The sequence below is a fragment of the Rhagoletis pomonella genome, unplaced genomic scaffold, assembly GCF_013731165.1.
Source record: "Rhagoletis pomonella isolate Grant_MI unplaced genomic scaffold, Rhpom_1.0 Rhpom_scaffold_00018, whole genome shotgun sequence".
Classification (NCBI taxonomy): domain Eukaryota; kingdom Metazoa; phylum Arthropoda; class Insecta; order Diptera; family Tephritidae; genus Rhagoletis; species Rhagoletis pomonella.
In genome coordinates, this window is record NW_023458572.1 from 614,338 (window position 1) to 627,210 (window position 12,873).

The following is a 12,873-nucleotide window of genomic DNA, read 5'->3' on the forward strand; positions in this document are numbered from 1 at the left end:
TCTTTTTTTGTTCATATTGTGTGTTTATACATATATTTTTGGAACTTGTTTCAACTTTTCTATCATTTTTTTACCTCGATAACACAACTCAGGGCGTAATAAACCACATGCGTACATAGACATAATTTTCTTCGAAAAGGATTTATTGTCCATGCGAAAACTTTGTACTGAAAACGAATAACTATTTTGCCTACCTGAAAGCCATCATATGTTCATGTGCCGAACTTCACCCCACAGCGTTGATTATGGCATGGAAACCATGTGATCAAAAATTTCCAGGTGGATTTGAAAATTTCGGGCAACACATAAAAAACATGAGCCATTATTCTTTACCACAATGTTGGGCGTGTAGGCGCCTTTGAACCCTTCGTCCACACTGCAAGAAAAGGGAAAAGAGCTAAAAAATTTAAAATGTAAGTAAATTGCATTGAGAGTTATATTTAATGTGAATACAAAAATCATCTTTTTGTATTTGCATTATTAAATTTAACACATATAGTAGGTAAAGCCAAGGCATATTGATTTTTTTTTTTCAAATTAATTGGTCTCTGAAATGTCAAATATTTTTAATTTCTTCCCACAAATATTCCAATTTGTTAAAATCTATTTGCATGTACAACTTTTTTCCATAAAAAAACAAGCATCTTTTGAAATGTTCGCCTAACTGAGCTGCACAAAACGCTGATTAACTGGGCCTTGCAAAGCATGGATTTTTGCTTCGAGAAGAAAACGAATTTACTAAGCAGGAAAGTTGCAACAATTTTTTCCAATTAAAATTTTTTCTTTTGTTTTTTTTTTTTGTACTTTACATGACACACTTTGATTTGCAAGAAAAAATCAGAACAGTTTTTGACACTTTAGATACTAGAAGCAACAAAAAATACAAGTAAATATTGCTTTTGCTCTAATGCAACTACCTGTTTTATATGCCTCAAGGCGAATTAATATAAGGTGGTGTTACTAGCTCAGCTGATTTTGTGTATGTGCTTTGCCGCACGGCTACTGATATCAAATTGAAAAATTTTGTTTGAATTTCTACACACACTCTTACAGATTTTGACAGTTTATGCTGCCAAAGCAAAAACAAAATACATGTAAATTTTTTTTTTTTGTACTCCTGCTATCACCTTATATTAATTCGCCTTGATATGCCTTGAGAGATGCTAAGGCGCGTTGCACACTAGAGCGATGCCATACGCGATACGATAGGCAATACGATATGAAATCGACATCGACATGCTGAGTACGTCAGAATTGGTAGGAAGTGATAAAAACTGTGCTCACTAGCACGTCAGCGGCACTACGGCGACATATATCGCTCTAACCGACATAGAAAAATTGCCTTCAAATTAATATTCTGTAAATTCGCCAAAATAAGAGTCTTTTGTGATGGATACATCTACTATGAATTCTTACACCGTCAAAGAGTATTTGATTGTGGTTCAAGTCCGCTTACCATATACATACATATTTCGTAAAGTTTTAGGAGAGGAAATTTCCTAAAAAAAAATGAGAACCCCTTGACTTCTCATAATACGGGTGTTTTTGACCCTTTTTTGAAGAAGTTCAAATCCGATGCTAAATCCAATTTCAGTTGGTCAAGATACATCTATTTATTATTTACATATGCATTTTTTTTAAGAATAGGGTTCTACTGCTTGGCTTGAAATCGTTTCCAATTTTGAAACTTTATCCCACATTTTCTGCTGGTTTAGGGTTTTCTCAATGCATTAGTTTTTTGTGGTGTAATCAAGCTAAGAAAGTTAAACAAATAATGACGACAAAGAATGTAGTAACAAAAATAAAGAAACATGTAAATGACAAAACAAATACGGATTTGGTTTGCTGTGATTGCAGAAGTCACTGTGCTGTTAAAAGTCACATAAAATTGCACAAATCTACAGACAAAAATTGAAAGTAAAGTAGATAATTACTGGAGAAGTTGTAACTACTGTCTTAATGAAGCAGAGTGGTTGAAAAACACAGAAACAATTCTAAAACAAACACAAAAAAAACAAAGAAAACAAAAAATAAGCTTGAAGAACAAGCAATCTTGTAAAAATGGTTGTAGAGCTGAAGACTTTAAAACTTACTGAAATAAGGAAGTCTAGTGTTGTGCCATGAATATGAATGCCTATGCCAATATAATATATAATGTACAGGGTGGGCCAAATGAGGCTTACCAATATTAAACGCGAATAACTTTTGTATTTTTTAATATTATTATATTTTTCTTTTTACAGTTTATAACTAAAGTCTTCAACCAAATTCTCAAATAGGGCGTTCGTGAAAACTTTTTTGAGATAGGGCGTTTTCGAACTGGTTGCCGAGATAGGTCGATCTTCCACTCAGCAGTCGATATGAGACTACATATTACAAGAGTTATACGGGTTTAACATTGTTAGTCCCACCCTGTATAAGGAAGTGAATATGAACATTATATGAATGGGTCGAAATATCCGAGGCGGAGAATTTTATTTGGTAAGTGTTTTTCATCGAAAATTGCAGTAAACTTATAATCTTATGTCATTATGCGATTACTATACTTAACAGTCAACGATAAATTTAATCGATTTAATTATATGCATTTTTTATTTTTATTTTAAATTTATTCTATCCGAAATAGCAGATAAATCATTTCTGGAAAGCTTACATAATCCATTATGAGAAATTCAGTGGACAAAAAAACACGTTAGTTGGGATTTTAGGGATATTTTTTTATATATTATTATTCAAACAAAAAATATTAGCTTTAACCGATTTCATAGCAAATTCTATGAAAAAATGTATTTTTCGCATGTAAGATTTATGGAAAACTTCAAAGCCCCGGCGGCACGATTTCGAAACAAAAAAAATACGTGTATACTTATTTTCGATATTCTTCAGTTCTAGGGTGGCTGGGAAAAAAATGTTTGGACCAACCTAATGTATGTACATATGTATATGTCTTTGTTTGAACCGAAGTTTGCTTATTCTGAATGATTTTCGCATTTGTTTGGCTGAAGTAGCGGGTGCGCAACGAGCGAATGAATAAAAGCGAAGGAAACTGAAGTGAAATCACATCGCTCCAAGCAACTTCAGCTGCTTCAACTGACAACTATAACAACAAAACCAAATAATAATTGAATCAACAAACTATATAGAGGTACAATAGTCATGAAAGCTGCAATAACAAAATCAAGAAATAAATGAAAAGAAAAATTTACAAAAGCTAGTTGAAAACTACAACTTACGAGCAATTTGACAACAAAAAACAACGAAATGAAAAAGTATTCCCGACGAATGTAGGAAAAGTGCGCATGAAGTGTATTTAGAGACAAGAAAAAAGTAATAACAACAGGAAGTTCATTTAATGTGGCTGACGACAGAGCGAAACGTGAGTGACATGCAGAAAAGTGAGTAAGTGAAAAGTGTGCGTGAGAATGCATACATATACATTGCACATATGTCAACCATGCCATGTATATGCCATGGTTATTTGTATAAGAATGTCAAGGTTTGCCAAACTTAAAATAAAAAAAAAAATATATATATATATATACGTACGAAAATAATAAAAAGCAGAAATAGTGTATGTGGCTGTAGGCATGAAAATGTCGCCGCCAAAAGGTTCTAATGTGCTGCAAAAAAGTGTAGCGTGAATCGCAGTAGCATCTTGATTGGGTTGTGGAAGACATTTATCATCAAGGCGCAAATGAGTGCTAATTTGGAGAGCTTTTCATTTAATATGCCAAGTGCATGAATGGGGAAAAACTAAACCAACAAAAGAAAGTAGGTCTACATACATGTACATATACACCTACACATATATTTACATACATAGATGATGCCCTTGCATAATCCTACCGCCAGCTGCCAGTGATTTTTTTTAAAGAAAATTTTGATATGCAGTGACAGTTTCTGCACTCTCGAGGTTTTTTCCGTTAAAATGTGATAGGCGTACCAACATTTGGCTTCGCGGAATTTGTTATTAAATTTGTAGAGAAAGATAGGTTTATGAAATATTTTTGGAAAGCGCTGCCACAACTAAAATAATTTAAATTTATATAATTTTTCAAGGAATAAAAAAATATTAAATGGTTTTCGAAAAAGCTAGTTTTAGGGGTAATTTATTTATAATTCTTTTAATAGAGTTGCCACTTGTCGAAAAGATAAAATTTATTGAGTAATGAAAAATAGCGAAATACAACGTCGATATTAAAAGTGGAGCATTTTAGAACAGTTTTTTTAAATATATTTCAACTGGGTTTTCCACTACCAAGAAATGTTAAGCCAAATTGGGTTAAGTTAGAGTAGCTGATTCTGCTGTATATACCTCGATCCATTCAGGCTTCTTTAAGTCAACGGGGGCGAAGGAAAAAGTACTGCTGAACACAACTGAGCGCTTCTCTGTACGTTTTACAGGTTTCTAAGTGTAATTTTGATTGACGATGGCCTACGCGATAAACCAAGCATGGTCCTTTTGAAAGTGTTGTTGTGGATTTCGATTTTGTTGCCATTGTAGAGTAGCTGGATGTCGAGAATAATTCTTAAGTACCTGGATTTTTTCAAAAATGGTATATAAATATGTAAAATGTTAGGGTTTGCCCACCAAAAGTTCTTGGAAATTTTAATTTTTGTAGCATTCCTACTTAATAATATTAAGTATTTCTGCAAGGCAAGCAGTGATTAATTTTTGAACTTGCTAGCAACTTTTTTTAAAGCTTCCGAATAAAATTAAATTGTCAGCTACAATGCATTGTAAATATGTATTTCCTCCACACACCGCATTCCTGATACTGACTTGCCTACGAAAGAACGTTGATTTATGAACAATAACAACAACACAAGAATGTCCTACGGTCGTGCACAGATGCCGTACAAATAAGAAGGAGTGGAACATCAGAGAAAAATGCCAAAACAAAATCAAAAAGGTAATCGAAAATAGCTCGAAGCTTTTTCACGCAGATAAATATTTTTGTGTAAGTGCATACATATGGCTGTTTCCATGATGTTGGACGTGACATTCGCAGGACTTTAGAGGTAAATAAATTATACGAAAACAGAAGCCACTTGTAAAAAAATTTGCCGCTGTCTAGCTTTTATACCGTCCTTTAGTTGACAAAAAAATTAGATGCGCTTGGAATACTGGTGTTGAGAAAATCGATAGAAAGGAGGTCATAACAGACGTGATAAAAAGAGAAGTGAAGTAAAGATAAGTAAAACTCTGCGAATCCTGTCAGGTTTTCCTGTCCTAAACATTCTTTAAATAAAGTCAAAATCATGGACAATTACAACCAATTCATGTTTAATCAGAAGCAATTCATTGTTGGTTTTATTTTCAATTAAAATATGATAATGGACGTGAAAGATTTTTCCCCCAAACATTATTCTAGTTAATATTTTATACATAACTAAATATTTTATATAATCTTCTCCATATCTTTCTCCACCGTTTCGCGTTTTCGTAACCTTGCTTCAACATCTGAATATGAAACTTAAAGTTGTTTTCATGGAAGCAGCCATATGTAAGTGTATTAAAATATGTAAGTATGCGCGCTCATATATAACGGGTGATTTTTTTGAGGTTAGGATTTTCATGCATTAGTATTTGACAGATCACGTGGGATTTCAGACATGGTGTCAAAGAGAAAGATGCTCAGTATGCTTTGAAATTTCATCATGAATAGACTTACTAACGAGCAACGCTTGCAAATCATTGAATTTTATTACCAAAATCAGTGTTCGGTTCGAAATGTGTTTCCGCTTTTTTATCGACAAATTTTGTTCAGCGATGAGGCTCATTTCTGGTTGAATGGCTTCGTAAATAAGCAAAATTGCCGCATTTGGAGTGAAGAGCAACCAGAAGCCGTTCAAGAACTGCCCATGCATCCCGAAAAATGCACTGTTTGGTGTGGTTTGTACGCTGGTGGAATCATTGGACCGTATTTTTTCAAAGATGCTGTTGGACGCAACGTTACGGTGAATGGCGATCGCTATCGTTCGATGCTAACAAACTTTTTGTTGCCAAAAATGGAAGAACTGAACTTGGTTGACATGTGGTTTCAACAAGATGGCGCTACATGCCACACAGCTCGCGATTCTATGGCCATTTTGAGGGAAAACTTCGGAGAACAATTCATCTCAAGAAATGGACCGGTAAGTTGGCCACCAAGATCATGCGATTTGACGCCTTTAGACTATTTTTTGTGGGGCTACGTCAAGTCTAAAGTCTACAGAAATAAGCCAGCAACTATTCCAGCTTTGGAAGACAACATTTCCGAAGAAATTCGGGCTATTCCGGCCGAAATGCTCGAAAAAGTTGCCCAAAATTGGACTTTCCGAATGGACCACCTAAGACGCAGCCGCGGTCAACATTTAAATGAAATTATCTTCAAAAAGTAAATGTCATGGACCAATCTAACGTTTCAAATAAAGAACCGATGAGATTTTATGCGTTTTTTTTAAAAAAAAAGTTATCAAGCTCTTAAAAAATCACCCGTTACAAAAGTACATACATATATGTATATGTGCATAAGTATGCGCGAGCAACATATTGGAAGTGGAAAAATGGCAGCGCTGTTGGTATGTACACTTAAATGTGCGCTGGGAAGTATGTATGAGTTGAGATGTGTTTAGGTCGATGTAAGCGGTCCGGTGGTTCAATAACGCCCTGCCACTTTTTACTTCGCATTAAATGTGTGGATTAACACGATACAGCAAAATCATGTGTGTTAACGCCACGCAGAGGCGCAGTAATGCGGATATTTACTTATACATATATGTATTAAAGAACACACGTATGCCCGTACGACATACATAAATATATTAGCAAGCATGTTACTTGTATGATGAAAATAGAAAACAATATGCGTAATTTATGTCGATGTTGGCTTATATTACAAATATTAATTACAATGCGTTTGCTAATTTGTATACATATGTAGGCATACATATGCCTCAATATACAGCCCGCGACATAACTATAGCACCTCAACATTTCGAACAGTTTTGACTGTTGATATTTTAATTGTTGAGTCTTTGTTACTTTTATATACAAATTTTTAACGAATAACCTTATAACTCCAAATTTCAGACTTTGTACAAAAATTCAACAAACTTTTCATCCCAATTCCAAGCATTTTATTTTAATTTCTAGAATAATTTTTGGTATGCAGTTTTATAGCTTACTGAATTCTAATATTATAAAGTGCAAGAGTCAAGTTGCTAAAAAATTGCGTTGATTGTTGATATTTTTTTTGTTGACGGTACCACGCATTAATTAGTGCATAATACCGGCAGAAAAAAATCATCAAAAATCAATGCGATTTTTAGCAACTTTAAAATGCATACCCAAAATTTATTTAGAAACTCTAATTAAAATACGTGGAATTGGTATGAAAAGTTTGTGCAATTATTTTTTATTGCGGGCGGTATATATTAACAGTTGCTGGTGGAATACTGCAGTAAATTATAGTAGTATTGAACTACTGAACTTGTACTGAATTGATAACCACTGCCAATAAATGTAAAGTTTCAAACTTTTGAGAACTGGGTATCTACGAATTATGTAAGTGCCCAATTTTGAAACAGTTTTAGAGCCAATACATAATTGGGTCACTTTACAAAAATTTAATTAAATCGTTAATTTGAATCATTTGCCTTTATTCGAGTCTACCGTAAATAAAAGAGCATATGTACATATGTGTAAATAACTTTGCACAGATAATTATTTTCAATGTCCGTTTAGTTTCTCATATAAATTAATATTTAAGCAATGCTACATTTAATGCTACGAATTTTTAACATTTTTGTAATTAAAGATGGTTGGTTTTGCTGTGAATTTTCCGCATTACTCGTAGCTCTGAATGCACGTGTGTACATAAATATGTACATATATGTTTCATTTGTATAGCACTTCTTACTATTCTAACAATTGGCAATAGCGTTCAAAATAATATTCTAGTTATACACCAATAATAAATAGGACGAACATGTTTGCATGAATTTACTACTTTTTCGTGTATAGAATTAATTACGTAATTAATAATCCAAAGCCAACATTATGCTGATTAAATTTAAAATTTCTTGTTCAAATAAATATTAAATATAGGTATGTACACAAAGTCCATACTAAAGTTCACTCACATCCGACGTGGCGTATGAGCAACATAGGTAAGTTTGTGTGGTAATCAGTAACTAACTAACAGTAACTTCTTTTATAATCGCATTAGAAAAGCTCTATGCTGTAACCTTAAAATAAATTTTGAGAATACAAAAGCGCCTATATGAAAGGTAAATTACGACCAAAATCCGCATAATTTAAACCTTTTTTGTGTCACCGTTTTATTTGTTGCTTATTTTATTGTTAAAGTTGGAATAACTGTTCAAGCACAAATATTTTCAAATCCCAAGGGAAGCATTTAAATGTTTGAAGATAAAGAAAGGGTGAGAGTATTTTTTGATAGCGCGCTCGCATGCAGAAGAATTAAAAATAAAGATCTAAATAGAAATTAAATGTTGAAACTTTTAATTTGAAATCCGGCTTAAGAGCAGCTGGCTTTAAATAATAAAAAAAATGTATTTTTTATCGTAGATGTTCTAAAGTTTCACATTAAGTATTTCAACTTTCTATAAATTCCGAGATAATTTGAGCAATTCGGTAATTAAGCTATTAGACAAATTTTAACATTCACCCCAAAAACATAAACAAGTATTTTATTGCACGAAAAAATATTAAAACGTCTTTAGCATATCAGCCTTCCACAAATGTAAACGCAAACTAACTAAGCCCCAAAGACATACTTAATAAGTAAATAGTAAATTATAAATGAAGGCATTAAAAATTAAGAAAGCTTATTGGGAAACTTGCAGCGCTGACCCACCGACCAGCTTTGATTGCCGTGAACTTTGAGCCAGCTCGAGGTGAAAAATAAAATCTGCTTTGTGTGCAAACATCTACCTTTGTGTGTTTGTATATGTATGTGAGTGTAAATGCTGCGCGCAGCAGATTAGTTGGTACACGCCCGAGGGACTCGACTTTGCTGTTACCAGCGCTGGTGAGTTTAAATGTTTTTTTTTTATTGGCTGTGGCTTGGGTAAGGAACGCAAATAAAACTGCTGCAATTAAGCTTGTCCGCCAGCGAATAAGGAGGACAAAATCGATGAGGGCAGTAAAATTAGGCCGATAACTTTGTGGAAAATTTCAAAAAAATTTCTTTCAGTACGGCATTAAATTATATTTTAACGACGCCAGATAAAAATCCTTGCGCTGATTTTTATGTAAAATCTGGAAAAATGGAAAATGTTACTCACACGCCACGTATGAGTATGTAAGTGTACGGCCAAGTACGGGTGCATTCCAAAACGTCAAAATACAAAGCATCAGCCTATAAATAAAATAAAAAGATTTGTTTTTTTTTTAACTTATTGCCATTTTTAATTTAATTTTTTTCATAAAAAAAGAAAATATCTTGCGAAAACATTTCTACATCAAAAAGTCGTCCTCCAAATGGTGCTGCCGTAGGAGTCGGACCAAATATTAAGTCGTACCACATTAGTTCTAATTGAACAGTGACTATTTAAGACTCATATCAGTACGCAGCCATTTGCTTGACCGGCTTTAGATGCCCTTTATACCAGCAATGGGCCACTTCCGTCTGGAAGGAACTTGAAATATTGTACAGAAGTCACATATATTCAAGACCAGTCCGTATGTGATTACAGAAAACCTTAAATATACACTCCCTGTTAGGGCAAATAACCTCGAAAGAGTTAAGTCTAGCAAACTAACCAGTATTGCAGTTAGCTGAAATGTCGCTGTGCCTTGGCACCCAAAGTGCCAAAGAGAGATCAGGCAATTTTTTCGTAGTTTCTAACGCCCCATAAGCGATCATAAAACCTTGATTGCTGCTTAGTTGAGCTCTACCGAGAGTTCCTGAAAAAAATATATCCTCCTACTCTTCCGTTCAACTTCGCCCATACGGGAATATTTTCATGGATATATGCCCCAGAAGCTTTTTTCTTCTCGCATTCCTTGCAGGAATGATTCATTCGACGCCAACACTGGTACACGTAGATCAGTTTATTTAGGCGTGAAGACGAAGCTTACTAAAATTGTCAGGTGACAATGAGCACGATTAAAAGAAAACTCAGCACCTAGTGGTACTATGCTAACCACAACGTTGACTGCTAGAGTAGGAGTGGTCCGGAGAGTTTCACTGATTTCAACAGGGGCAGTCCTTTGGACGCGTTATAATTTCTTATCTAAATTAGACTGGTCGAAGATAATTCTACCAGACAATACCTGATAGAAAGCAATTTACTTGATTATAATTTCATATAGTAGATAGTAGTTTGCATTTGTAGGGATTAGTAATAACCCCCCGAAATTCGGGTGAATGCATTAAAGAAATACTTGCAAATTTTAAGTTAAGTTAAACTCAAGTAAAAAATAAAACGTGATATTCATGAATATACTTTAGTATTTAGCTCAAGCCTTATTTAAAGAACTTCGTGAAAGACAACAATTAATCTTGTATTGATAGAGACCTGATAACCCAATATTGTTATTAAGTTATTAAAGGGCCTTACTCTACTTGTAGCTTCGTGAGAAAACAGTATTTTTTAAGTAATATATATAGGACAACTTTTCACAGTCCATCCAATAGATTTATAAGTCGTAGTCTGAATCGCTATAATCATTTAAATTGGCGCTGTTTCATAGTGAAAGTTATTTAGTATCACGGAGGATTTAATCGCCTAAATCTGGCTACATATTCCAGTGGTTCACCAGAAAATACAAAGCACCTTATTGGCCAAAATTCATTAGACTTAGATGGTACGGGGTTTATTGAGAAATTATCATAGAAGAAGCTTAAATGATTTCTTTCCGCCAAGGGAAGGCGTGCCTGTGCCTAAATCACGATGACCCAAAGCAGCGTTCCATATTTTTGCATAACATGAATATGCCCAATTATCTTACAGGGAACCCAATATGTATGAAATATTGCTTAACTGAAGTTTAAATAAAAATGAAGACTACACTGTTTGGATCAGTGTGCGACTACATACTTTACAAGAAATTGACAAACACATCCCTAAAATTTGTAAGTTACTCATGGCTCGATTTTTTTTAGCAGCAGAAAATAACCGTTTTCCTATTTTTTTCCTAAACCAGAAGTCTAAATTTAGATGGTTTTTATTCTTTATTACTTCAAAGTTAACAAAAGTGGGAGGGACTAGTTCGATTCGAAATATGGATATCATACATCTGCAAAATTGCAATTTTTAATGGATGGGTGGTACTAACAAGACGGCAATAACGGAATGTGAAACGCGGCACGGAGAGAAAGGGTTTGTTGCTGAGTAGAAGTGGCAAATTGGTCGAAGACTAAGCGCAAACTGACTAGCAGCGCATAAAAATCAGGAATTTTATTTTTTACTGGTATCGTGCTGGGGTGCTTTGCACTAATTTGGTGAACCGCGAGCAATTAAGTAATGGAACTCAAACTGGAAGCTATGGACCTACGAAACGCGACTGAGTATTCCAAATCCTTGCGCCAAATAGTGTCTTATTTCCATGTAAGAAGACAATATGCAACTCTTTTTTGTATATTTCGAGAGCAACCTGAAAACTTATAATGAGTCTTCTGAAAAATTTCGTTCTTTGAATTGTGACAGCCTTTTAGTAAATCCACGAAATAGAGTCAAAAATATGTAGGAAAATTTGAAAACTAAAAGTACCAAATTTCTGTATATAAAAAAAGTTTTAACAAGCATTAAATTCGAGCACACTTGCACCGAAGAATGCTTTAAAATACCAAAATAATTTTGTTGCCGTTTTTCTGCTACAGCAGCGGGCAATGTCCTAGCAATATCATAAAAAGCCGTTTCCCATTTCCGCAAAGTAAAATTTTGGCAAAGCAAATGAAGAGTCCAAACATCGTCGAACAAATAACCAGGACGCTGTAGAACAAAAGAAAGTCCGTAGAAACAAATTACAGGGAGGCATGACTGTGGTCTGAGCGTAGCAAAACACAACCACGTAAGTTGACACCAAGAAGCCAGGCAGAGGAAAGCCCAGCACTGCATTTTAAATTATAAATGAAACCAGCAAATCGTAGATGAGTTACAAGGCAGAGCGAATTTCGCAATCCATTCTAAAAAAGGGGCACAAATGAGCCAACAAATATTGTGTAATATCATTGTGCCCAGTCCTTTTATTTTGTAATGAAAAATGAGCATTTGGTGTTCACATTTTGTCAATTGGCACACATGTTCCACATTCACCCAAATCACATTTGCTTGTATGCCATTTGCGCGCCATAATTCCTGAATGAGTGATCGGTAATTGCAAAGCAAGTGAAGACAAAAGAATGCTTTCTTCGTTTTGTTGTTGTAAAAGTAATAAAACAAATGGCATGAGCATGGAAAGCATTTATAGGTTTAGCACATACATACACACATATATCATTAGGCCGCACCACCTCACAAAGAAACAAAAAAATGCGCCTTACACCATTGAGTCTAAACTACATTTTCAAGGAAAGTTTGAAAAAGAAACATTTTTTTTGGTCGATGCATTTTTTTAGCATTTTTTTGGTGACACCTACTGGCAATAAAGTTTAACTTTAGTAGTTCTAATCGAATAATTTTCCTCGGAAAAATTGACATTAGGGTGGTACGTTGCGGTGATAACGACTGATATATGGGGGTAAGTACTAGAACGGGGTCCTTGAGCTAAATTTGGAACAAAAAGTATCTAGTAACCAGGAGACAAGAACACCGAGATAAAGATCCGACTGTAAATATCAAATGTATGAGGAAAAACGTAAAGCCGATCCCTACGAACGAGAATTTTTGTTTTCGAAATTGTCTTGCAAAAACAATTTA

General features: G+C 34.3%; 1 pseudogene; it reads right to left on the reverse strand.

The window, feature by feature from the left end:
- Positions 1 to 200: 200 nt before the first annotated feature.
- LOC118749527 overlaps positions 201 to 12,873 on the reverse strand; it is a 38,292-nt pseudogene continuing 25,619 nt past the window's right edge.